At 37.4% G+C, this 26,534-nt stretch overlaps 1 protein-coding gene across 2 annotated transcripts in view; it reads right to left on the bottom strand.

The window, feature by feature from the left end:
* Window positions 1-26,534, bottom strand: part of LOC122804340 (serine/threonine-protein kinase PAK 6-like) — a 1,141,536-nt gene that overhangs the window by 1,034,568 nt on the left and 80,434 nt on the right. The gene's annotated exons all lie outside the window — the stretch shown is intronic.

Raw genomic sequence — 26,534 nt, 5'->3', positions numbered from 1 at the left:
TTGCCCTTTTGGTGGGGAAGGGGGGGAGAAGTTTGCGCTGAATCTGTCAGCTAGGATGTTGCCAATGTCTGTGGGTTTGGTGTATTTTTTTGTCATTTTGGACTAATTCTGAGCATATCTGGGAATTCCCACCCAGGTTCCTAATATCACTAAAGAAAGCCTTGTGATTATCCTTAGTGTCCTGTGCAATTTTTCTCTTGAAGCTAGCCATAGATGATTTTATGAGTGCCCAAAGTTTTTTGCTAATACTGATCAGAGATGCCTTCCCTTTTTGGGATTTTGCTCTTTCATGTAGTAGCTTCCTCCTTCTATTGTATAATTTGTTTATGGCTGGGGTCCACCAGACAGGATGCCTGCCTTTGGAGGATTGGGTCTTGGTTTTATTTGGGATTGCATGATCCATGCATTCCTGAAGGTGTTCATAGAATGCATTTATAAAGGATTCTGCGGTCTGGGCCGTATTTTCCACAGGCCCGGGGGCTTTGAAGGATTCCACCTCGGTTTTGAGGAGTGTGAAATTTGCTTTAGAGAAGTTTTTCACTGTGGTTTTCTGGGCAGGGGCTGGGGTCGGGATGTGAATATCTAGTGAGATTAGTTTATGGTCTGATCTTACCAGTGAGGGATACACTTCTGGTCTGGAGCATAGAGTCCCCATGTTGGTGATGATCAGGTCCAGTATGTTTTCCCTCTTGTGGGAGTGGTAACAAGTTGTTCCATAGCATTTGAGTTTATAAATTCTAGGAACCTTTGGGCTAGGGTATTGGAGCTAGAGTAATGCTCCCAGTCTATGTTTGGGTAGTTGAAGTCGCCCAATATAATGGTGTTTGGAGAGACCTTCATATTTTCCAGTGTTCTCAGGAAGGCTGAGTGGGGTTCCTTGGTTTGGGAGGGTGGTCTGTAGCAGGCTATAAACTGGAAGGCAGTTTTACCCACTGTTAGTTGCACATGGATAGTCTCTGATGCTTCGTGCTGTGCCACCAACCTGGAGGTGTGGGTATCTTTGATGAATATTGATACTCCCCCTCCTTTTGTGGTTCGGTCCAAGTTTTGGGGCTGAAAAACATGGTTTGAGGTATAACCTGGTAATGCTGGGGTGCTCTCGGGAGCCTTGAACCACGTTTCTGTTACTGCACAGATATCGATGTTCTCCATGCTAAGGAGAGTTTCGAGTGCGTGCATCTTGAGGTTTAGACTTCTGGCATTGAGTAGCATTATTCTTAGTTTCTTATCCCTTGTGATACCTATGGAGGTGGGTTTGTCTTTTGAGCCTTGCCTAAAAAAGGCACTATGGGGGTGGCAAGAGCCTTTACCAATATCCGAAAGCCCAGGGGTGACAGGTGCAAGCCGTCCCTAGCGAAGCATTATGGCTTGTCCAGCATGTCATCCCAGGCTGACAGGCATTGGATCCCCTTTGAATGACACCAATACTTAAGCCAATTGTTGAAATTGATTATCGTGTCTTCATATTGTGGCATCATTCTTGGTGAGGGTAAGATGCTACTCAAGGTCAGGGTCATACCGGCCTGGGCTACATGCTCAGAGAGCTCCTCTATGTCTCTTTTCATGTAGTCCAGGGAGGTACGTCTCAGGTCATTCACAGTTTGTTAAGGACTGTCTTGTTTAAATTAGAGAGTAGAGGGGATGCATACAGAAGAGATGAAAGAAGGTGAGAGCGAGCTATGGCAATTTTAGCTGGGGGAGTTAGGAAGGATTTTATTCTGCAAAGTGACCCTAGTTTTTTATTGATGGTTTTGATCAACTGGTTAACATGTAGGTCAAATTTTAGATTATTATCTATAATGACACCTAATAGTTTTGTAGAGGGGTCAGAGGAGATTATTGTGCCATCATTTGCATTTATGATAAAGGTGAAAGCAGTAGACCTATGTGTTGGTGAAAATAACAGCATTTTAGTTTTTTCAGGATTAGGATCAGATGGCGTTCAGAAAGCCAGTTTTCAATTGTATTAAAGGTGGTCTGGGTAGCTGACCATAACTCTGTTGGAGATGTGGCCAAGCAAATCAGGGTAAAGTCATCAGCGTATTGGATACAGCTGACTTTTGGGATGACAGTATAAAGGTCGTTAATGAAGGTGGAGAACAGCAGGGGCCCTAGTATACAGCCTTGTGGTACTCCAAGGGTATTAGGTAGAAGGTTAGAGAGTTTGTTCTGCCAAAGGACAGCCTGCTGTCTACCATTCAGGTAGGATTGAGACCATTGAAGGGCTTTAGTATCCAGAGAGAATGTTTGCAGGGTGTGGGTTAAAAGTTGGTGATCAACCATATCGAATGCCTTGGAAAGATCCAAGAAGAGGGCTGAGGATATGTAATTATTGCTGCGATTATGGTTTATGGTGTTGGTAAAGGCTAGAAGGGCTATAGTAGTGCTGTGGTGAGGTCGGAAGCCGTGCTGGGTGTCTGCCATAAGGTGATTCTGGATTAGGTGGCGCATGAGTTGTCTATGAATACATTTTTCCATAATCTTTGTAAGTGGAGAGAGTATAGCTATTGGCCTATAATTGGAGAATTCAGTAGAGCTGCCTCCTTTGTGAAGTGGGATTACATAGGGTATTTTCCAGATGGTGGGAATTTTAGCTTCTACTATGGTTCGATTGATTAGTATTGATACAGGGTAAGCAATAGCATCAGGTGATTTTTGTAGGTACTCTGCAGGGAGTTGATCAGCAGAGAGTATGGTGGGTTTTAATTTTTTGATCAAGGTACGGATAAGTGAAGTGGTGACCGATAGGAAGCTGAATGAGAGTAGGTTTCTAGGGGTGGTACTTTCAGGGCCAGGGGAGCAAGGAGGTAGTTGGCTAGCTAGGGCTTGAATTGTCTCAGTAAAGAATTGGTTAAAACTGTCTGAAACATCCTCAGGGGGGGGTTATCAATAATCGCAGCGGGGATAGGGGTAGAAGTTTGTCCAGGATGTAGCAGATTATTTAAACCTGCCCAAAAGTTCTGAGGGTTATTTTGACTTACTGTCTGTAAATTACAGTAGTATTGTTTTTTTGTCTTGTGAAATGGATTTTTTAGTTTTGTTCCTAGATTGCCTGTATTTAATGTGATCTTGGGGGGTCTTTAGTAGAATGCCCTTAAAGCCCATGCTTTGTTTCTAAGGGTAATTTTGCGTTTAGACTCTTTAGAAAGCCATGGTGCAGTTTTTGCCTTTGTTCTCTTTGAAAGAACAGGTGCATGCAAATCAAGGATCTCAAGGAATTTGTTGTTAAAGTATACAACTACCTCCTCTAAGGGGAGGTGTTTTAGAATAGACCAATTACATGAGTTTAGTTCTTGTTGGAATTTGGCAGGGTCAAAGTTTTTTTGTTTCTAATTTTTCTGTGTAAGGGGGGTTGGGGGTTAGTGGCTTTGTGCTTAATTATATATGTGAGAAGGTGATCGCTTAGGTCATCAGGTGTACAGTTGGGGGTGACTATTTATGAGTGCCCAGTCAAGTATGCTTTCTTTTTGGTTGGGTTTACCTATCCTGGTAGGGCTGGATATGATTTGTGTAAATGCATGCAGGTTAATATGGGTGGTTGGGGATTCTGAGGAACAGGTGCCCCAGTCTATGTTAAAATCTCCAAGTAGTAGGATTTCTTGGGGGTAGTGACATAATAGCCAGTGCAGGGTATCTTCAGGTGTAGATATATTGTTACCTGGGGGAATGTACATACAGATGACATTAATGCATTTATTTTTCATTAAGTTGCAATTTGGTGGAAAGAATCTCTGAGTTATTAATCGGAGGTGGTTGTATTACATCTATGGTGACAATCAACTCACATTTATAGAGTACAGCTACCCCACCCCTCTTCCTGGAAACACGATCCAGCCTGTGTATGTTGTACCAAGGTGGTAACACTTCATTGTCTGTAGTGTTAAGTTTTAACCAGGTTTCAGATAAACAGAGAATCTCAGGGGAGTGGACAGTTAGGAGTGCATGCAGTTCATATACCTTGTTATTAATGCTTCTAATATTAAGATGACAGGCTAGGAAAGAGTTAGTTGGTAGTTAAAATTCAGTAAATACTTTAGCTGTCAGTAGTGATAGGGTCAGATAATCTGTTTGTTACATTTATTCTTTATGCCATCTGTTTGTTTGATCCCATCAATTTGGTATTTATTTAATTTTATTTCAAATATATATATATATATATATATATATATATATATATATATATATATATGGATCTACTTCATAAGATCGACAGACCATTTGGTCGACAGCTCATTTGGTCGACAACCAGTATTCAAGGCACTTAACAGTGATTTGCCCCCCACCCCAATGTTGTGCGACCCTGGAGTTGTTATATATAGTTGGGGGATGTGGGGGGCACAGCACCCCACATTGGGGAGTGTGGGAGGGCAAAGCCCCCACCCAATTTTGTTTAAAATGTGTAGTTATTCCTTGTATTTTCATGCTTTTAAACGTAAACAGGTCTGGGGTTTTGCCCACCACACCCTCCAATGTGGGGAGCTGTGCCCCCCACAGCCCCCGAACCTATATATAACAACTCCAGGGTCGCACAACATTGGGGAGGGGGACAAATCCCGGTTAAGTGCCTTGAATACTGGTTGTCGACCAAATGAATTTCTATCAAATGGTCTGTCGACCATATGAAGTAGACCCATAAATATATATATGTGTGTGTGTGTGTGTGTGTGTGTGTGTGTGTGTGTGTGTGTGTGTGTGTGTGTGTGTGTGTGTGTGTGTGTGTGTGTGTGTGTGTAGATCTCTCTCTCTCTCTCTCTCTCTATATATATATATATATATATATATATATATATATATGTTAAATACTTGTGACTGGTGGTTCATTAGCTTAGGGGCATGTGAACCACTGTAAATTTAACTGTTAGCTTCTGCCTTTTGATCTTTTTGATCGTGTGCAACCAATCAAGGTAAAGGTTTGTTTTTCCACAGAATAGTGTTCACAATGCACTTTTATGCATGCAAGTAGTCTTTTGTAAAAAAAATATATATATTTTTTTTAAAGTTTAAATGCAGAAAAATACTTTAAAAACTCTTGCACGCCAAAAAAGTCTAAGTGACATGCCTCCCATTGTCCTATATTAATAATATTAGGCTGGCAAGACCTAATTATATCATTGTTAATGCACGCAGTATTTAGACTTAACTGGAATGCATGAATAAGTGAAAGCAGTCAGTTAATTACCAGCCTATTAAGTTAACAGTCTGGCAAAAAAAACAAAAAAACAAACTTAAGTGGTAAGTATTTATTTATTTTTATTTCATTTATTTATTTATTTTTGTCAAGCTGTTAGTTTAACAGGTTGACTTAAAATTATCAAAACCTTACTTTTTCAGACCATACACATACCACTATTATCAAGGACAATCAGTATTTTAAGGGTATTTTACAGTGTAAGGAACTTCTTCAATGAGGAGCATAGACACTGGACTGGGCCTGCATGGTTCACAGCACAAGCATCAGTTGTAGATTACATTAAAACTAATATGGATGAACTTCTGCACCAAACGTAAGCGTCTTCAATTAAAATTGATTTTAGGTTAAGGAACATATACCCAAGAGATTAGACTATCATATATATATATATATATATATATATATATATATATATATATATATATAGATGAAAAAAATTAGTGACAGGGCTTTCAAAACATACAAATCATTGCAAAATAATTCTGAGGTATAAAATTAGCTACTACAATTTGGCTGAAGCCTGGTATTCAAGATCAGACTATCTTGATCTAAAGCTTTCATATGTTTAGTAAGGACAAATGCTCGCCAACTAACAAAGGTGAAATCAGATGGGGCTAAGTTCCTTGTATATTAACAGCTTACACTACCAGACATGAGCAGCCACCTAATTGCCTTCCTAATCTGAAAATTAATCCTTGAATACTTTAACTCAGTTATTTTAGCACTATGACGTGTGGCTGAACTTTATAAAATTATCTCTTGTATTTTATTAATATCTTATCTCTCTGTCTGTCTCCATCTATCTATGTCTTTTCACTGCAGAAACTTGAAACCCTCAGATCTGTTTATAATTCACATTCCTATAGCCCTAACACCCAGAAGTTCGACAATGAAGTCTTACCTTAACTCTTTCCTAAATGTTTACCATTATACGGTTATATAATCAGCTAAAACCTCCTGTTTAGATAATAGTAAATCTTCATTGCAATGTTATCTACTGTGAACTGTATTTATTTACATTTGTTGATCAGGGTGGTGGACTAGTATACTATAGACCCATTTCAGCCACAGCCTGGGAGTTACAGCAGAAGTGGAGTACAATGGCACAGTAATGGGAAATCAATGCCACTATACTTTGTTTTTCTTATTCTTACTTGTTTTGACTATGAAAAACTTAAAACACAGTAACTAGCAATTGAGAATGGCAAATGTGTGCCGTACTGTACTGCGTTATTCTATAGACACCACAACAGTGTAGTGCCATTTGTCAGCCTTATTTACTGCAGACTGTAAACTGTTGTTGAAGCTTTTTAGCTTTTTTTTCTTAAGTCTTGTCTGTAAATGAACAATTTCAGAAAGAACAAATCTAGGAATAATACATACATACATCTATCTACCCAGCTATGTGTGTAGGTGTGTATGTGCATGTGTGCTTCCTAAAGCAGACCAGCACCTTTCTCCAAAAAGGGTCTCAATGCCTTGTAGGCACTGGCTGTGGGGATATGTTCTGACATTCCCATAGCCCCTTGACCAATAAAGGATATAGTAGCTTATCAGAAGACAGACGGATGGATGGACAGTATAATTATAACGTTCAACTCAGTAAGGGATATCTGGATAGGCTATAAGCAGTTTTGGTTTTACACATAAAAGTCATGTTTATGGAAAGCCTTCAGTAATATTCACATTATTTACAAACCTGTTTAACAAGAAGACATTTTTTATGCATATTATCATTGAATGTAGCTTGGAATACTTTCACAAAGTATGGCATAACTGTACTAACTTGGACTCCTCCTCTAAAATTAGGTTGCTGTTACAGAAAAAGGATGGACAGTGCACCCACACAGTCTAGCTTATCCCCTCCAGGCTTAAGTATTGGCAGCATTGTGCTTCTGACAATATATATTGTATCCCATGGCTAGGGTCCTCAGTCATTTCATGGTACAGTATGTTACACAAAAATAATGCTGACAGACTACTGACATAGGTGAAGGCTTTGTTTGTAGCAAGGATAGGAGTTGAGCTCCTGTTGAAACCCAAGGACAGCCATAGCGATCCTTGGAAAAGCAAGATTAAAAATGCAAATAGGGAATATAAACAGGAGGATTGTGGGGGTTATAACCTCACTGTTGGGAGTATACCTGGACACAGCCCCCCATTCAAAAATGCTTTAAAAGCATTACAAGATTTGAGCTCTTCTCCATTTCTTAGGTTATTTGACTTTATTATTTGTAATTATGGGGCTTAGAATTATAGGTTTGCACTTCTGATAGGGAGTTGAATTTGATAAATAGTAGAGATTTAGTCACTTGCATTCTGAATCAAGAAGGATGTTTTTCAGAGAAAGCATTTGACAGAGTAAGCAAGAACTTTATGAGCAGGGCAACAGAAGCATTTGCATTTCCTAAAAAAATTATAAGGTTGATTAGGAGGCTATGTGAGGGATCGGAGGCAAAAATTAAAGTGGGTGGGGTCCTCTCTGATAATTTCTGCTTGAGCAGAGGGACCAGGCAGGGGTGTCCTCTTTCTCTTTTGTTATTTGCATTATATTTAGAACCACTGGCAAATAAAATACGGGACTCAGACTGGATGCAATTGGTAAGGTGGTCAAGAAAAGCTGGTTGTATTTGCAGATGATATTATTTTATACCTGGCAAAACCAGAAAGAGACATTACAGTGTTGTGGAACATTCTGAGACAGTTTCAATTTTTTTTCGCGATACAAAATTAATGAAGCTAAACAAAGGCAATAGCAGTAAATTATGTACCCATGCACAAATTGGTTCAGCAATATCCATACTTATGGGGACGTAATAAAATGAAATATTTAGAAAATGGATTAAAAATGATTATGGCGTAGCAGCTAAGGATATGTGGGAAGAGACTAAACAAAAGATAATACAAAAACTGAGAAAAATGGAAGCTTTGTTATATGGATATGAATAGTAAGATACAAGCAGTCAAAATGTTTTTAGTCCCTTTAGTGTTATACACAGGTGAGGCATATTTTTATCAACCAGAGGAGAAGTTGTGGATAGCAATTAATAAAGAGTTGAAGTACTTTATCTGGGCGGGGAAGATGGCAAGATTCTTCCAGCAGAACAGGGAGGATTGGGATTACCCAATTTGAAGGGGTATTTCAGAGCTACACAGTTAAGTCTCCTATACATAGCAGAAGCAGAACACTATAATTCAAAGTGGAAAGGGATGATGTTAAAACAGAGGGGGAAACTCAAAAAACAAGGAGAGACTGGGATTTTGGATGCAGTCCTTTAAGTAGAATAACAATAATCATACAGAATATTATATCCATAAAGTAGCAGAAAGTATTCTATGAACTAAGCCAACAGGGGAATGGAGAAAGGAGATTCTGCCGAAAGAGATGACTGCAATAATGGATACAGACAATAGGCAAGAAGGGGCTGGAATTTATTGGAGAAAACTGGCAAAGGAACCAAGGTATTGGGAGCAAATAACTAGAGAGGGAAAGGTAATAGAATGGGAAGAGGCCAAGAATTTATTTGGACTGCAGGTTGGAGATTGCCTTCCCTATCAAGGACTGATATCAGAGTATAGGCAAAGAGAAAGAAATAGGGGGGGTCCTAAACAAAAGCCAGCACTGGTATAGTTTTTAGTAGAATCTAGAACAGAAGAAGCCATTAAAAAGGAATAACTAACACAGTATATAAAATATTGCATAATAACTATAAAATCAATCAGAAGAGGTTAAAAAGGATTGGGAAGAGAGAATGGATAAGAAATTCACAATGAAACAATGGGAGGATATATGTATGTCACCCAAATACGCAACAAAATCTAGAAGATTTAGGATTTTTGCTTGGAAATGCTTACATAGATATTTTTATATCGCAAGTAGAATCCAGAGAATTTTTCCTCAGGTAGACAGCAAATGTTGGAGGTGTGATGGGGAAGAAAGAGGTACTTGGGAACATATTTTCTGGGAGTGTGGCTCGTTGGTGGACTTTAAGGATTCCCTGTGGGATGCACTGTCGGATATGCTGGGTGGGCGGACTGGTGTACCGAGGGAGATGACCTTTCTGAGCGATGATACAGAATCAGAATTGCCGAGACATGGTAAGGCCTTGATGTATCTAATTATGGTGGCTGCCAAAAAAGCAGTTACTAAAATATGGAAATCAAAATCTAAGCCAACTATATTAGAAGTAGTGAATATAGTAGCAGAGATAAAACAACTGGAACTGATATCTTTAGAAAAGGGTATGATCCAACTACATAGGAAAAAAATGGGAATTGTGGGAACAATACATACAGAGGAGGAATGAGGTTTAAAAGAAGGCAGGACTTAAATGAGCTATGTAATGTTTGACTGAAAATGATTGGGTAGATTATAAGTGATGTATAATGTTTGCAACTGGGAGTGTGTCAGTATGGTTCGTGATGTAAAATGTTTGCAACTAGGATTGTGTCAGTGTGGTTCGTTTTCATTTATATAAATGTATGATTGCTTATGTCATAAGTGATGGTTTAATAAAGATGTTTCTTGTTTAAAAAAGGGGTAGGAATTGAAAAATGTATGTAATGTTGCTTAGGTTGTATGATATATAGCAATATATGTGAAGTATAATGTTTGTTAAGGTTAATTTAATACAGTTTGATTACTTTTGTATAAATGCAAATTTGCTTGTTTCACAAGTGATAATTTAATAAAGGTTTTTAAAAAAAAGAAGGGTGTTTTTCAGCATTTTATTAAACAACATTTAATTCTGGGCTTGACTGTAGTATGAACCTTCCATACCGATGTCTACATTTCCTGGAAATTATAACAGCAGGAGGTTGTTCTAATTTTAGAATTTAGAAGTCTTTAGCCTCATATAACTGACTGTCAAAATTCCATATAAATCCCTTTGAGATCTTCGTAGTGAAGAGCTAACACTCAAGTGAAATAATTTTATTTATTAAACATGATGCACTTAAATATTTGAAAACTGATTATATTCTTCATCTGATTCTTACTGAATCCACAGATAACAAAACGTATGCTATTTAGCCCAACATTTGGAACATCTCCAATATGAACAGAATGAGGTTTGCATACAAAGTATATATCAGAAATTAATATTTGGTGTGATGTTTGTTGAAAATACAGTGCTGTTCCATAACTGTGGTGACGAGAGTAAGTGTTTTGACATGCTCTTTAAAAATAAATGCTGAACAATTTTATGACCTGTTATACAGGTTTTAACATATAAAATATAGCTTTACATTCTGATTTGTAAGGACATTGTGACATCAAGCCCTTTATTATAATAAAACTATTTTCAGATGAAATACTGATGATGATAACAGAACCTAAGCACTAATAAATTCAGTTTCTAAACTAGAGGTGTAAGCAGCCAGGGTTTTCATAGCTGGCTTTGATATCTTCTTTATATTTATACTACTTACTATCTTCTCAATATATAGTCCTGTCAACTAGTACTGGGTGTGATTAGACATATTGTACCATACATTTATAATGCAAATCCTACACAATGCATCAAAGTCTCACAATATGTAGTCCATGTAGAATAGCTTCTTCTGTATACTGTAATATGTAATGCAGTGCACGGACACACACACACACACACACACACACACACACACACACACACACACACACACACACACACACACACACACAGTGGCAACTTGAAAAAAAATCCAGTTCACTTACTGCATATCTCTGGGACATAACAAGAGCACATAGAGAAAAGCCCACATGGACACAAGGGGAGACATGCACACTGCACAGAAGGCATCCAGCCAAGAATTAAGACAGAGGAATTCTTGCTGCAAATTTGCAGTGCTATTCACCAAGCCACTCCCACACTGATTTGTATCAATTCTTCTGGTAACTTATTCGACATGACAACTACCATTGTCTGAATGGAGAATGTGTCGTGCTTAACATAATGACTATGGCTTAATTTATACCCGAAGATGGCTATGTCTGACAAACATTGGTATAAATAATACAAAAATAACAATGCAAAGTGACCACGGTATTAAAACCATAAAAAAATTAAATAAAATAAGCGCTACTAGCAAATGTAGGAAACAGCAGTAGTTTAATAAACACCAGACAAGCAAGTCATTTTATTACCAATCACACTGACTTATTTGGATTCAAAACTCACTATGAAATGAAAGGGTAAAGGACAACAATGGAAATGACATTTATTTATTTATTGACATTTGTTTACCAGGAAAGTCCACTGGGCCAAGTGAGCCAATTTTCAGTGGAGGCCCGGGGAGAAAAGTTCCAATTAAAAAAAATAATAAAATAAAATACAAATGATAATATGAAAATTACAATTGTGAAACAATAGTGATATATAAAAAATTACAAAAGTAAAAATTTACAAAAGTAAAACACTGTGTAACCAAGTTACAATTTAAAAAAATACAGAGGTAAATAAAACTTGAAAAAGGGACATGACATATTATGAGATTTTCAAGGGAATTTGATATTAAACACACTTATACAGAAGAATAAAAAGGTGTGCACTCAGAGGTAGTAGATTAAAGAGGGCAGCTAAGTTGTAGAGAGAGGCAGATGGGTATGACATACTAATAAAACCAGTAAATAACAGTTGTCATGAAGGGCCCACTATAACAAATAAAATAGTATTATTGTATAATATGATGAAAATCATCAGATATGTAAAAGCACTTTAATGCTTCCATTTCTTTGGTTTCAATACACATTTAAAATAAGCTGCCCCTTCAATTCAAATGGAAAAGAAGAATTAACTTTAGTTTGCCAAATATATTGCTTGAAATCCAATAATGCTTCCAAATCCTCATCTCTTAAATCCATCTCCACACATTCCAACACATAAAGCAAAATAACCTTCTTCATTTATCTTTATTAAAGTATATGTATGTTGTATATTTTATTATTCAATTTCCTAGTAGTCCTACAAACTACAGAGCAGAACATGTTTTGTACCCTGTTGCGTGTACCACCTTTTGTGTGTTGCAATTACAGTACTGAGAGCTGTTTAACTAATGTCAGTATTTGCACACAAGAAAGATGGGCTGTAGGCCACGAACCAGTGCTGGCTACATCTGATTCTACTATGAAATGTCAACTTCCTGAAAGTTCACATTCCAAAAGGGTGGTAAAATGCCTGAAGTGCAAAAGGTTAAAGAAAAAAATCTTTTTTTACTTGTTTTTTTTTTTTTTTTCCAGGGAGACAAGTTCCCATAGCACCCCCCCCCCCTCTCGAACTTATATATACCAACTCTACAGTTACACCAACTTAAAAAAGGGAGAGTTCTCCCCAAACTCGTGAATCATTGCCAGTACACAATTAGATCACACTGTCTGTGATATCCTATGGGAAAAAAGCATTTGGTATTATGTCATTCATCTTTTTTCTGCAGGCTACTGATACTCAGTTTCACCTAGAGCAGTGGTTCCCAAACTTTTCGACTCCCGGCTCCCTTGCTGAATCCAGGTTTTCCCAAGGCACCCTCCACGGCGTGCATAAAGTGCATATTATAGGACTTTGTCAAAGCATAACAAAATCTACCTGTGACTGAACTCTTACATCCAACCCAAATAAAATTGCATGTATTTGCACCCTTTCAAACTCTCTTAGAGGTCACCTTCCAAAACTTGTAGGAAGAAAGTCATATCACAAAAAACATCACTACAACTTTTACAGAATTTAAGTAAGTTTAACATTGACACCTTCATATCCAACCTAAAACATTATAATTGGCAAATACTAAAATCTCTGCCCCAGGATGAAACTGTCACTCATTTCAATGAAACCTTTTTCAGTGTGCTAAACAAAACAACAAGCACCTATCAGATGCAAAACAGTAAAATTTAACTCTGCTCCATGACTATCAAAAGTCACAAAATAACTCGTGGCTAAGAGATAAAGCATGGAAGATCTAGCTTCTAAAGAGAATACAATCCAACCTACAACATTTTCAAGAACTACAGAATCAAACCAAACTACACATTAGAGCTGGTAAGAAACCTATTATACTTCTCTTCAAAATACCCACTAAAAGAATCCAAAACTGTTCTGAACCTGCATAAATAATCTATTTAACCCTGGCGGTCCAGCTGGGCTGCCTCCTACCAGTGCAAACCATGTAGAGTCCATTGCCATCCAATTCAACACATGCTTCATTGAAAATGCATCCACTCTTACTAGCAGCCACCTATCAGACAAATTTAAAATACCCTCCAACAATCCACACATAAACTTGTCTTCAATTTCAATCCTTCTCCCAATGACACTATTAAAAATTCTCCCTAAGCTTAAACCCAACACATTAGCCATTAATAACTTCCCCACTGAATACCTCTAAATGGCTGCTGATACACTAGCTTAGCTTGTCTCAATCTTAATAAATAGGTCAACCCAAGAAAATTATGCAACAGATATTTTGGAAAAAATACTCTACATAAGGGAGGTATTTCCACTTAATTTCCCACTATCACATCATTGCCATACAGCTATCACCCCATTGTCATACTATCTCTCCTTTATCAAAATAATTGAAAGGTCCATCCAAGCCAACTCCTCATGCTTCTTGCTAACAAGATCTCTTTTCAGCTTAGCATGGTTGCAGACATCACCAAAGCACTACTACCACTCTCCTCCATTTCAACAACCAAATCAGTCTCCAGACAGTCTTGTAAACTAGTATCTTTTCTGTTCTTTGATCTAATAAATTCAGTACCACCTACCAAGAATATTTCTGCACAGACTGACTTTACTAAATCTTGGATCACACTATGCTATCCTGGTTTCACAACTATCTGTCAAACAGTAACAAGCAGTCAAATGGCTCAATGAATGCTTCTCATTCTTGCCAATGTCACTTGGAGTCCTTTGAGACTGCATACTAGGTCCCTTCCTCTTTAATAGTTCATTAAATATGCAGAGGATGCTACAGTCATCTGCACTGCCTACTTAACCCAGCTTCAGGGAAAAATAAAAATAAAATGCCTTCTCTTCCACTGAGTCCTGGTTCCAAACATCTTACCTCCTGTTAAGCGTTAAAATCTAAGTTCACACTTTTCATACCCAAAAATCTCTCTAATAAAACAGTAACTTTTTCATCGTCTCAGCCACCAACACCTCTACTGAACTAGTCACTCACACAAAGGTACTTGGTGTCACCACTAATGAACACCTAAATATCAATCTCTACAGTAAGCTATCTATAAAATCCATCAAAGGCTTGGTTATACCAAAGCAAATAACTACTGATAGCAGAAAACAAAAACAAAAAAAAAACTATACCCTCAGCTTATCTCCTCCCCTCATTATTATACACTTACCCTCATTCACAGACTTCTAGCATGGTCTCAAAGCTAAAATTAGTAACAAAATTACTAGCTTTGCAGCCAGACATAGAGCGACACCTTCAGCTCTTTCTAGCCTTGACACAACTCCACTGGCCTGAACTACCAAACTATCTATTACCCGAGAGGCTACAGTCCATAATATCACTAATAAAAAACAAAACTGTTCAGCCTTACTAAACATCAGGATTCCATACTCCTCCACCAGGTCACTATGCTCAATGGATAAACTTCTACTTACTAAAAGAAATACCCATAATACTGTTAGAAATTCCCTCTACTCCAACTATGCATCAGAGACTTAGAACTCTTAGACCTACCTCACTTAATAAGCCATGTAGCCTATTTATCTTCAAAACCCTGTTAGAAAAAAAAACACTTTAACCACACATGGCTATGATCCTGTACATCTCTTGGAGGCTAGTCTCAGCTTACACTCTCTTCCTTCCATCTGTACACCAACTATCCCAGGCTTTATTGAAATATGCAGTTATACTCATGTACACTTCCTCATGCTTCATTGCATACTTAAACAATGTGGTGCGGTAAGTGAGTGGTGGCTGAAAACAATTTCATTCATTCTTTCATCCATTTTCAACACATGCACACACACACAGATATACATGGCAACTCTCCTTGAGGGCTGTTTCACTTCTTCCAAGCCAGATTATATGATAATTCAGGTACTGCATCTGATGCCACCACTTCACCTTTTAGATAATGACTCCACAGCATGACTCGATGGAGCCATTTCAGGCTCAGCCTGGGTAGGTAGCATCAATTGTTTGGTCTCCATATGCTAAACAATGGATACAACCCCTGGCTTGGCTGCAAGGTTGGTCTCCCAGGAACTCTAGTCTGAGCAGGGTCAATTTAAATATTGAAAAATGAATGATATAGTGGAAAATAAATGATGAGATCTTTTTAGAGGATTGTAATTTGTGTAGACTCTCACCCCAGACTTTTTTATTCCAAGAAAGATGCTGCAATGATTACAGGGGTTCATATGACATCACAATGAGATTTAATGGGGCACAGCATGACAAGGTAAACCCTTTACAAGTAATACTATACTTTAGTGTATTGCCATCTTGTATTAAGGTTGTACCTTTTTATGTACCTGGCAAATTGTGTAATATTTTATAATGGTATATATTTTCATCTTCCAAGAGGTACTGCACCTTTTGTGTCAAATAAATCTCTTTCATACAAAGAATCTTCTCTGCAGAATTATCTTTGAACTTCTTCTTCTTTCGGCTTTTCCCAGTTAGGGGTCGCCACAGCAGATCACCTGTCCGCTCATGATTGGCAGCTGAGTTTTTATGGTGTTGAGTTGTCAGCCTGACTCCCAACCTTCCACCGAAGGCACATACACACACACACTCATGCCTAGGGCCAATTTAGAGTGTCCAATCCACCTACAGCATATCTTTGGGATGTGGGAGGAAACCAGAGCACCCGGAGGAAACCCACACGACCACAGAGAGGACATGCAGACTCTGCACATAAGGCACCCCAGCCGAGAATCAAACCGGAGAACCTCTTGCTGTGAGGTGGCAACGCTGACTGCTGCACCACCGTGGCCGCCCAGAATTATCTATGAATTACTGTCCTGTATCTTGTCATGAGGATAATCTGTTTTAAAACGTTCATGTCTCACTAAATGATGCTGTAAATTTTGTTGTAAATATAACAGGTTTGCTAAGAAAATGCAAGCAAAACTCTGTACTTCAAAACTACAACTACTTTTCTGCAGTTAATCATGCTTTACACATTCTAGGTTAAAGCACTAGAGTTTCACAACAACATTTATACACATCTTGTACTTATAAGATATGCAAAGGAAAAGTGTAAAAGTCATAACATGGCGTGCCTGAAAACTGAAGATGAGAATCATTAAACCTTTAGAATGTGGAACCTCCATTTCTCAAAAATAGTTATGTAATCAATTAAAAGACAGACTTTAAGAAGAAACTGCTATATACATTCCTACTAGTTATAAATTGTCTATGAATTATATAGTATGACTACTGTGTGTACAATTGTAATTATTTAAAAAAGCATTTTCTGTCTGTCAATTATAACATTATACAGTGACCACTGTGTACTACATTTGATCTGACTGGGAATTTCATGGTTCCCCAGGCTGAGCCTGAAAACAGTCCAGAAGATTCAGTGTCTACCCAGGTCAATAAAGAAATAGTAAGTAAATAGATAAATACATAAATAAAATACATTTGACATAATAATTTAAAGGAAATGGAACAAGAGGCACTGATGCATAGTCCAAGTAGGCTGCATGAAAGAAAGTGAAGCTCCTTGCTCAATTCTGACAGGCTGGTAAGCACGTGGTGGCGTCAGCTCAAACACCACAAAAATTAAAAAAACAAAAGAAAAAAATCATAAATGAAGGGTATTAGTTTGCTGTGCCCATGTGAAGAAGCCGTGGCTCCCCAGGGCTCCACGGCGTACACTTTGGGAACCCCTGACCTAAAGCATGCTTAGGTGAACAGCTACATCTATTGCAAGAAAATGTCTTCCTGAGCAAAGAACAACTAGCTTCTCCCATGGCACTCTCAAATCAGTTTCCCAAGTTCATGCTACCTTTATTGATGAATACAAGTGTGTCATCCATTAACTTGTGCAGTGCTCGTACCTCTCAAATGTCCAGATTTTCACAGAAAATCTAGATTTTTGCCTTATAATTTTAGTCTGTCCCTCATAAAATTTGTGTTTTTCCTTCAAATCATGAGGACTGAAGTCAGTAAATATTGACACATATTTGATTTTCAGACTTCATATCCTTCAGAAAATGCATGCTAACACAACCCTGTTAATCTTGCAACTTCCTGGGTTTATAAGAGTGATATTTAAAATTATTTGTCCCTATTTTTGGGCCTTTGCCTCCCCCCCCCAATTATTTTAGATTTTGTCCAGATTTTTTTTCACTAAGAAGTTGAGAGGAATGTTAGTGGTGGATCTCCCATCAGTCTCTCTCACTTATTATTCACAATATCTTTAATAACTGTTGAATCAAACTATAGGTTAACACCATTCCCAATTCTCTTTTCACAAAACTGTTATCTACAGCCATTCCACAAGCTGCAGTCCCTTTCTGTAATAGGTATGTATTCCCCCAACCTCCCTTCGATAACTTCTTTCAATACTTTCATGATAAAGTTAATGATGAAGCCTCTAACTAACAACTTTCAAGAAAGGTTTTAAAATTTAGTCAAAATGTTTCATCAAAAGCAGTCAGTCTGCTAACTTTGACTCTGTCACCCTTCATAGCAATTTCTTCTTAAAGTCTGTCTTTTAAGTGAGTCTAAGTACGAGCTGTTGAAATGTTCCTTCCTAACTTCCCTTGTAATCAGCATTTCTTTCTCCAAGCACTTCCCTGTCTTTATATCAATGAAAACAGTACTTGTTTTACTTACTTGGATGGAGAGCATCAGAAAATTAGACAGTGTTAAACTAATTCTGAAATGAGACTAATAAATCATCCCCATATACACACAGACAAACACAAAAATTATATTGTTAATAAAGTACAAATAAGTTAAAAAAAATAATTAATACTGTCATACATTAATAAAGTATACCACTGAGCCAAGACAATATTGACTTAACAATTTCTTATCAAAAAGGAAGTAGCTGTTGTTTTCAGATAATTAAATTTCTCTGTCTGAAAAAACACGATGCAGACTTATTCTTTGAACCATACACGAACTAAATAAGCAGATATAAAAATATACACAGAAAGGAAATGTTTGCAGTCACTAAAACATTCTCAGCCATAGCTGTAAGATTTCCCAGTTTTTGAAATGCATTCAACCAAATCCAACAAAAATAACAAAATGAGTTTAACTACTGGCTTCAGTGTCTATTCAGTGGGTCTGTCTTTGAACCCACTGTTGGAACAATTAGACTAAGCAAGGTTTGGAAGCATCTTTGTAGGTTTGTGCATTCCAAAGTTTGTCTCAAGTCTAAAAAAATGTACAGTCAAGAAACTATTAACTTCACACAAAATAAGCTAATTGTTAAGGATCATTTTAAGAAAAACATCTCTTTCTTTACATCAATTTTCAATACTTTCCATTGTCACTTCATTATGAAAATGATCATTGTTAAGTAAAATCAGCATAAAAAACGATATCACATCTTTTCTCCTACTTTGTAACATGGACACTGCTGTCACTACTCAGTCTGTCCAGTGCATTCTTTGCTCATATATTAAATTACAGAACATTTTCTTGCAAGGCTTCAACAAGACACCTCTCATTTATGATTCACATGCATCTTCAAATACTTTAATAGCAGTACTAGAAGGAAGCAAGAAATTAGTTATCTAAGCCCTCCACTGAAATTAAGAGTTTAATACCCTTCATCATGGGAAAAAATAATGCCAAATTAAACTTTCTAGCAAATAGTCATAATGATGTTAAGTTATCTGAAACATAGGCACATTTTGTTGGAATAAAACCAAACTCTTTTCTTAATCTCAGCATTAATCGCTACTCCAGAAGACAGACTGAAATTTCTAAACTGATTTAGTTCATTTACATGAGTAATGCCAACATCATCAGTTCTTCCTCCTGTTGCTGAAATAAAATATCCTGAAACATGCCATATATTTACTGTAGTTTCTGGTACAGTCTTGCCTATGTGAAGGCTGATTAAAGGACTTGTTGAACACTTATGGCAGTGAGGGACCCGGTCTCTGAAAAAACAAGTTCACCTCCAACGTAGGCAGTTTGTTCATTGCAAGTGTCATTGCCCTCTCTGAAATGCTGCCTTGAACATGGCATATGAAACTTCCTGTATTCCCATTTCTTCCCTTCTTCAAATACAAAGGAGGTGGAGTATTTTGGGAAGGTGGAGTTCCTAAAAAAGAAAGAGTCAATTGCCTTTCCAAGGATCAAACCAGTGGTAATCAAGCCACAATGAAAGGTGCTGAACTCCAGATAGTCATCAATAGCATCACCAGATGAAGTTGGATTTCATAGTCCTTATCTCATATAAATGTATTCATTTTGCATTTTCTCAAGAATTTCCCTTCCCATTCTAATTTCTTAACAGTGGTGGACAGTTTAAGGTTCGAGTGAGTGGCACTTTCGTCTGGGAGAGCGAGTGCATCGTATTGCTTAAGTTTAAACATACTAGATGGAAGCAGAGCTGTTAAGCATTTGTAAAACTCCTCTATCCATTAAGATTTTAATCTTGATTGCATTATATTTATTAATATTGCCACACAAAAAATAAAACTGTTTCTTCATTTATATGTTTGCACTTTTTAATGAAGTTGAATCTAGGGTTCACTAGAACAAAAATATTTATTTAAGTGACGGTCCCTGGGTATTCTGATCTAGGTATTCACCTACAAAAAATGATAATCCAAGGAGAGAGAGAGATTTGAATTTCACCAGCTTCTTTTCTAGTTATTCTAAAAAGCCATCTGTGCTCATTTCATTATAATCACTGGATTATCATACGCTATTGAAATCGGAAGATGCAACAACTTTTAAAAGCTCTGATAAACTGAAAATTTTCAAGTCTATTTATACCTCATCTATTGTCTTGATTGATTTATTTTGTAACATTAATCCCTCCACTGCTGTTTGCATTGCTAGTTCAACGGAAATGAAAGGTAATCCAAGGGGAAAGTGAGCTAGGCAGAATCAGTGAGTTCTGAATACTCCTTTGAATCAAATCAGACTTGCCCAGCTGTTCCTTACATACTTCATAGAAATAAGTAAAACAAAATATCAAGGAGAATTGACCACAGTACTACAAAATAAAAATAAAAAAAAGAAGAAATAAAAACAAGTGTTGTTGGCAAATGAAGGAAACTGCAGTAGTTTAATAAACTCAAAATAAATAAAAGGTTTCATCAGCAATTATACTGACTTCTTCAGACTGAAAAAAAGTCTCAGCACAAAGATTAAAACGCTTAAACTGAACAGCTGAAATGAGACAATAAAAGGAAAAAATATATAAAATGAAAGTCCCTGTAAAAAACTTAAAATATCACATAATAACAAGTAAACAGTATGTAGTATAATATGATGAAAAGCATATCACATATGTAAACAGCATTTCAGTGCTTCAGTTTCTTAAATTACAGTATACATTCAAATGAAGACGCTCATTCAAACTGGTGGATAAGAAAAATTAATCTTTGTTTACAAACAACATTCCTTATCGTTCAATAATGCTACCAAATCCCTACCATTTAAATCCAGTTCTGCAAAATCAAATACAAAAAAATAAATAAATTAAAATCAAAACAATGCAAAATATTTAAAAAAAATGTCTTATTTTTCTTTTTTATGGCATAGTTGTGTTTATTTTTTGGTAGTCCTATAAAGCAGAACATGTACTGTGTGTTGCAATTACAGTATCAAAGGGCTGGGTAACTGATGTCAGTACTCAAACAAAAGGAGTCTGGACTGTTAGACACAAATCTACAGTGGCAATATCTGTGACAAGAAAATGTCCCCCTCAGCTTGGAATTACTGGCGGCTGCTGTGGTATTCTCAGTTTTGTTTCTTAATTTCATACTGATGAATAAGGGGTGTTAACCATCACATTCTTCTCAGACGGATCTGTAGTCCGAGCTCTTGTCAGTACCCACCAGTTATTATTTACAATATATTTAATAACTAGTGAATTCAAAATATAGGTGAACACCATCCCCAGTTCTGTATATACAAAACTATCACTCTCAAGCACTCCACTAGCTATACTCCCTTCGGTGATAGGTTTGTACTTCACAGATCTGTCTTCAATAACTTATTTCAATACTTCCCTGATCAAGTCAGTGGGGTAGCTGATAACTAAGAACCTTTCACAAAGGTCCTGTAATTCAGTGTTCATCTGTCCTGGAATCAATCTACACAGAGGCAATAACATATCAGGGACCCATTACAACAAATTTCAGTACTCACTGTTTTCAGTTAGAATCACACATTAGTGATAGCAACTTATTTTATTTGAATTTGTAGGTACAGAGCAAAGAAAATCAGTTGCCAGGCAACAGTTGTCAACTGGAATATCATCTCTTTATGAGAAGGGAATATACCAAAACATAGCTGTCAAAAGGTAGAGTCAAGTATTTGGGTTTGGAGATGAGAATGTGAAATATTGGGAGTTCATATGTTTAAGGCATAGAACTCTACAGGGAGAAAAAGAGGTTCGATGTATATACTCTTGAAACAGACAAATAATTAAGTATGAAGAAAGAAGATGTTAGGTGACAGAATTCTGTATGTTGGTCTGAGTAAGGAAAATGCAGACATCACAGTAGTGTGATTGTTAGTATTGTTGTCTCACATTTGTTGGTTCTTCAACTCAGTCCCATGCCTTCTGAGTGGAGTCTTTACATGCGTCCTGTGTCCACGTGGGTTTTCGCCATGTGCTCCATTTTCCTCCCACATTTTATAGAGATGCTGCAAGTGACTTACTGGTACTCTAAATTGCCCATAGGGTATGTGTGTGTATTTCCTGGTGGAATGACAGAGGATCAATTCTCTGCATAATCCCACTGAGTCTCAAGATAGACTCTGTATCCTTAGTGACACTGAATACAATAAAGTGGGTCTTCAAAAATTAATGACTTAAGGAAAAAGCTTTGCATGTGGATGATGTGGATGATGCAACAAAATTAATACATATAGACTGACCAGGTAGTTTGTGCCAGAGGGCACAATTGCCTAAATCAATATTTTTACAAAAGATGCCTTAAAATGGGCTTACAGACTTTTGTTTTACTGAGCATGAGACAGTGATGATTCTTTTTGGAATAATGTTACTTAAATCAACAAATAATATTCTGACAAACTGGAATAGATGAGTATTAGTGTTGGTATCAATGAGGAAGAAAATCGGAGACTACATTCAATGAGAGGTAATAGGTCCCTTCCCTCTTTGTGAGATAGAAAATCATACTATATTATTCAGGAATAGTGACATTATTATGCTTTAAGGAGGGAGAGATCTGCTCAGCTTCCTTGCTAACAGAAATAGGTAATGGACCACAACCGGGTAAGATTATATAATCAGTGCAACAGGCATATTCTATCAGGTTATTTTGCCTGAGGTTAGAGCAGAGAGACCCGAGAGGGAGAACAGAAGGAAACCATAGACAGATCCCTTAGGCATACCCTTATTAAGGCAGTAGGGCCTGGAAATGATCTCTTCAGCCATTACCCTTGTTTTGTGGTTACAGAGATAAATTTCAGACCAGATTAGAGATGATGAGCCCAGATCAGTGACAATTAAATCTGCTAAAAGGTGACACTAGAGAGTATGATGGTGCTGTAACCTTTTTTACTGCCATGTTGAGATTTATGATTTAGGTCATACGAGCCAAAATAGCCTGTAAGTTGTGTTGAGATGTTTCTTCCAGAAGTTTACTGTGAAAAAGAAGTAGAGAGAGCAGATGAAGATTAGATATAAAGAGATTAGTGGCGCTAATGTGGAAAGACATAATGACAGGAAGCTTCCGTTAGCAGAAAATTCTTAGGAGAAAAGTATAGTTTAATTATGTTGGTGAGTGGTATGAATATAAAGGTATTATTTTTTAGTGAGTCTTTTATCTTCTTCATGCATGCCAGCCATCATATACCCCTGCCAAAGGTCTTCACCCCACACTAGAGCCAACCAGATGGGCCATTACTGAGGCTGGCATGAACAGAGTGTTTGGTCCCATTCATTGCCACCCCACACAAGACATCTTTCAGCTCAGATGTTCAAAGGTAATTCCCTTCCTGCAAGACTAGGGCTACCTGCATTTAAGGGAAGACCCTAACTCACCAAGCTTAGGAACTACCCATTCTGCACTATACTAGGGGGAGAGCATTTTTTTTACTTAATCTAACCTTTCTCTTTGCAGCTCTATCATATATAGTACCAAAGTGGAACACACAACACCTGCCCTGTAACATATGCACTCTTTCACTCATTTCTAGAAACAAACCTGTGCACTGCAGTACAAAGCACACTGTGTGAACTTTCACAAGATAAGACACGCCCCAGCCTATACTAGAAGCCACTGCCGCAGTAGTCCAATCTACCTTCCTCTTCCACAGTGAACAATATGGCACTACCTGCTTTCATCTCTCCTGATTATCTTCTCCAGTATCCAAGAAGCTATCCAAACCCAGCTCATATGGATTAGAGTCAGGGTTTGCAGGCAGCTGACAGCATTGTATTTTTTGTGAAATTTTGTAATGGAGCTAAAAGGAGTGCACTAATCTTAATAGCTTGTCAGTAACTTGGAGGCAAATTGGATTAAATGAGAATGTGGGAAAGCAGGTAACTGTGTGTGTCAGGGGGTGCTGAATTTAATTTCTTGCCAGAAATTCCTGAAATTTTTAAAATATTTGATTTGATTACTGATTTCAATGTCTGGTACAGGATAGCAAGACCTTAAGAGTAGAGAAAGCTTTAGAGTTTGCTCATATCCTGCAGATTTGTGGAGCAAGCCATGAAACAAGCTGTCATGGAACTCTAAACTGAGTCTGAAAAAAAATGGGTCTTTGATGGATAATGGACAGTGTTGCTAAGCAAGGCTAGGACAGAAATGCTACACAGCTTTAGCTTGAACTAATGTCACAGGAGATATCGCCAGTTGTGAACAAATATGTTAAGTCCAAGGCATCCCTTTTACCATGGAGTCTGGTCTCCAAAGCCTGAAGAATCAAGTCTGGCTACAGAGTGGTCACATAGCATGGCATCAATGTTTCATGTGGGTTGTCGTTAGCATATTACAAATGGATAAGTACTGCATATGTAGGACACTGCAACATCAATATAAGCTAACTAAAGGCAGAGAACATGTGTGACTTCAATACTGTCATGCCAGCCTTATATATAGGAGAAATAGGTGGCCGACTGGGTTGCTGCTCTCACTGTTCTAGTAGGGGGCACTTTTCTGATATTTGATTTTCTTAAAGTACAAAAATATGGCATTTCTGTACTTGAAAAAAATAAATAAATATACAGAATGCAGTGCCCCAATTTGAATGTCCGGTACCTGCAGCATCTTAGGGAAGAACTGCTTTAGACGTGAGCATTCACTTTGTTGGTCTCCTGCTCCATCATGCTTATGATCACCCTAGACAAAAAAGTCAGATAGATCATGGGTGAGATGGTGCAAGAAGTCAACAAATTTGAAATTTTCTGTGGGATGAAAAAATTTTTCTTTCAGCAATAGAATGAGATATTTTATACGGTTACTGGCAGGCAGCTGTCCCAGATTTTGCAGAATATCCACAATTTCCTCTGATATGTTTGTCCTCCCTGTCCCTATTTTTTTTTTAATTTTATGGTAAATCACTGAGGATTACAGTCAGTAAAAATGCCAGACACTGGAGTTCCATGGTTCTTGTTCCTCATAAAATGCAACCTGTTATTCTATTAACTGAACAGTATAGTAAAAATGTTGGCCTGTCTATGATGAAATATGACTAACAGCTGCTCTTTGCTCATTAGTCTGACTTTGCAGGTTTATTTTGATCTGTGTGAAGCAACTTGGAATACTTTAATGTGTGCCTACCTTTTCCATAGAAAACAGCTGAAATACAATACATAGCCATAATTTTATTACAATTATACTTTTGAAATGTGCACAGTAGTAGCTATAACTGCTGGGTGAAGGGTTGAGCTGCCTGTGAAAAGTAAATGACCTTGTTTTTGTCATTTTAAAGAGTCACTATCTGGCTTTGCAGGACTAGTGTGGATTTGCAGGATTGATGTGATTTTTATAAAATAACTACGAATACTTCAATTTGTGGCAACTGCTTGCATGGCAAAAGTGAAATACAATACATGACCTTCATTTTTATCACAATTGTCTGAAGTGCACACAGAAATAGCTATAACTGCTAGGTGATATCCGCTGAAGTGCAGGACTAGTGTACACTTCTATGAAGTAAGATGGACTAATTAGCTGGACACCTGAGATATGCACAGAAAAAGCAGGTATAACTGCTAAAGTTGTCTGTGGAGGAAAATGACTAGCTGTCTGTTATTTCTTGCTCATTATTTTGGCTTTGCAGTACTAATGTGATTTGTCTGAAGCAACTTGGAATACCTTAATTTGAGGCAACTGTTTGTGTGGAGCACAGTAAAATACATTACATGGCCATCCTCTTTTGTCATAATCAGGCATCTGAATTGTGCACAGAAGTGGTTATAACTACTTGATGGGGGTGGGGGCTGTCTGGATGAAAGCAATTGACCCTCTCATCGTTTGCTTAGTTTTAAACAGTCATCTTTAAAAAAATAAATAATTAAATAAAATAAGGCATAACATGTTTCCCGGAACACACAAACTTTCATAACTTCTGGGTCCTGGCAGCCCCAATATCCCAAGGCTGTATAAGTGTATGTTAACACAGGCTTAGTAGCAGCTTTGTCTTGATATACACCTAGTCTAACACCAGCCCCACTCGGATGTTTACAATGTTTACAGAATGTCGCTATAGAGGGTGTGTGTGTGTGTGTGTGTGTGTGTGTGTGTGTGTGTGTGTGTGTGTGTGTGTGTGTGTGTGTGTTGGAGACAGTATCATCATTTTTATTGTTTAACTTTCCTCCCAAACAACAAAGGCAGGCACAACAAGTCACTATACCTTGTGCTGGGAACAATGTGGTCATTATTTCTTTAACTTTCCTCACAAGCTTCACAGATGTGCATAGAAAGTCACTGTAGCTTGCACTGGAGCAGTGTACTGTCTAATAGTAACATGCTAGAAACATTATTGTGATAATTTTTTTTTCCACTTTTCTCACAGATCAGATGTATATACTGGTGGCTATTTTGGGGGGGGGGTAATGAGGCATTATACAGATGTATATACTGGTGGCTATTTTTTGGGGGGGGGTAATGAGGCATTATATTTAAATATATCTGACAGCAACAGGATGAAATATGTTATATTCTATTTGTTTTTTTTTTTTAGTTACATCACAGTCTGACAT

This window comes from Protopterus annectens, chromosome 6.part0 (genome assembly GCF_019279795.1).
Source record: "Protopterus annectens isolate FY-2018-M chromosome 6.part0, PAN1.0, whole genome shotgun sequence".
NCBI classification, from domain to species: domain Eukaryota; kingdom Metazoa; phylum Chordata; order Ceratodontiformes; family Protopteridae; genus Protopterus; species Protopterus annectens.
Note: the sequence above shows the minus strand (reverse complement) of the source record. Positions and strands in the feature narration are given on the sequence as shown.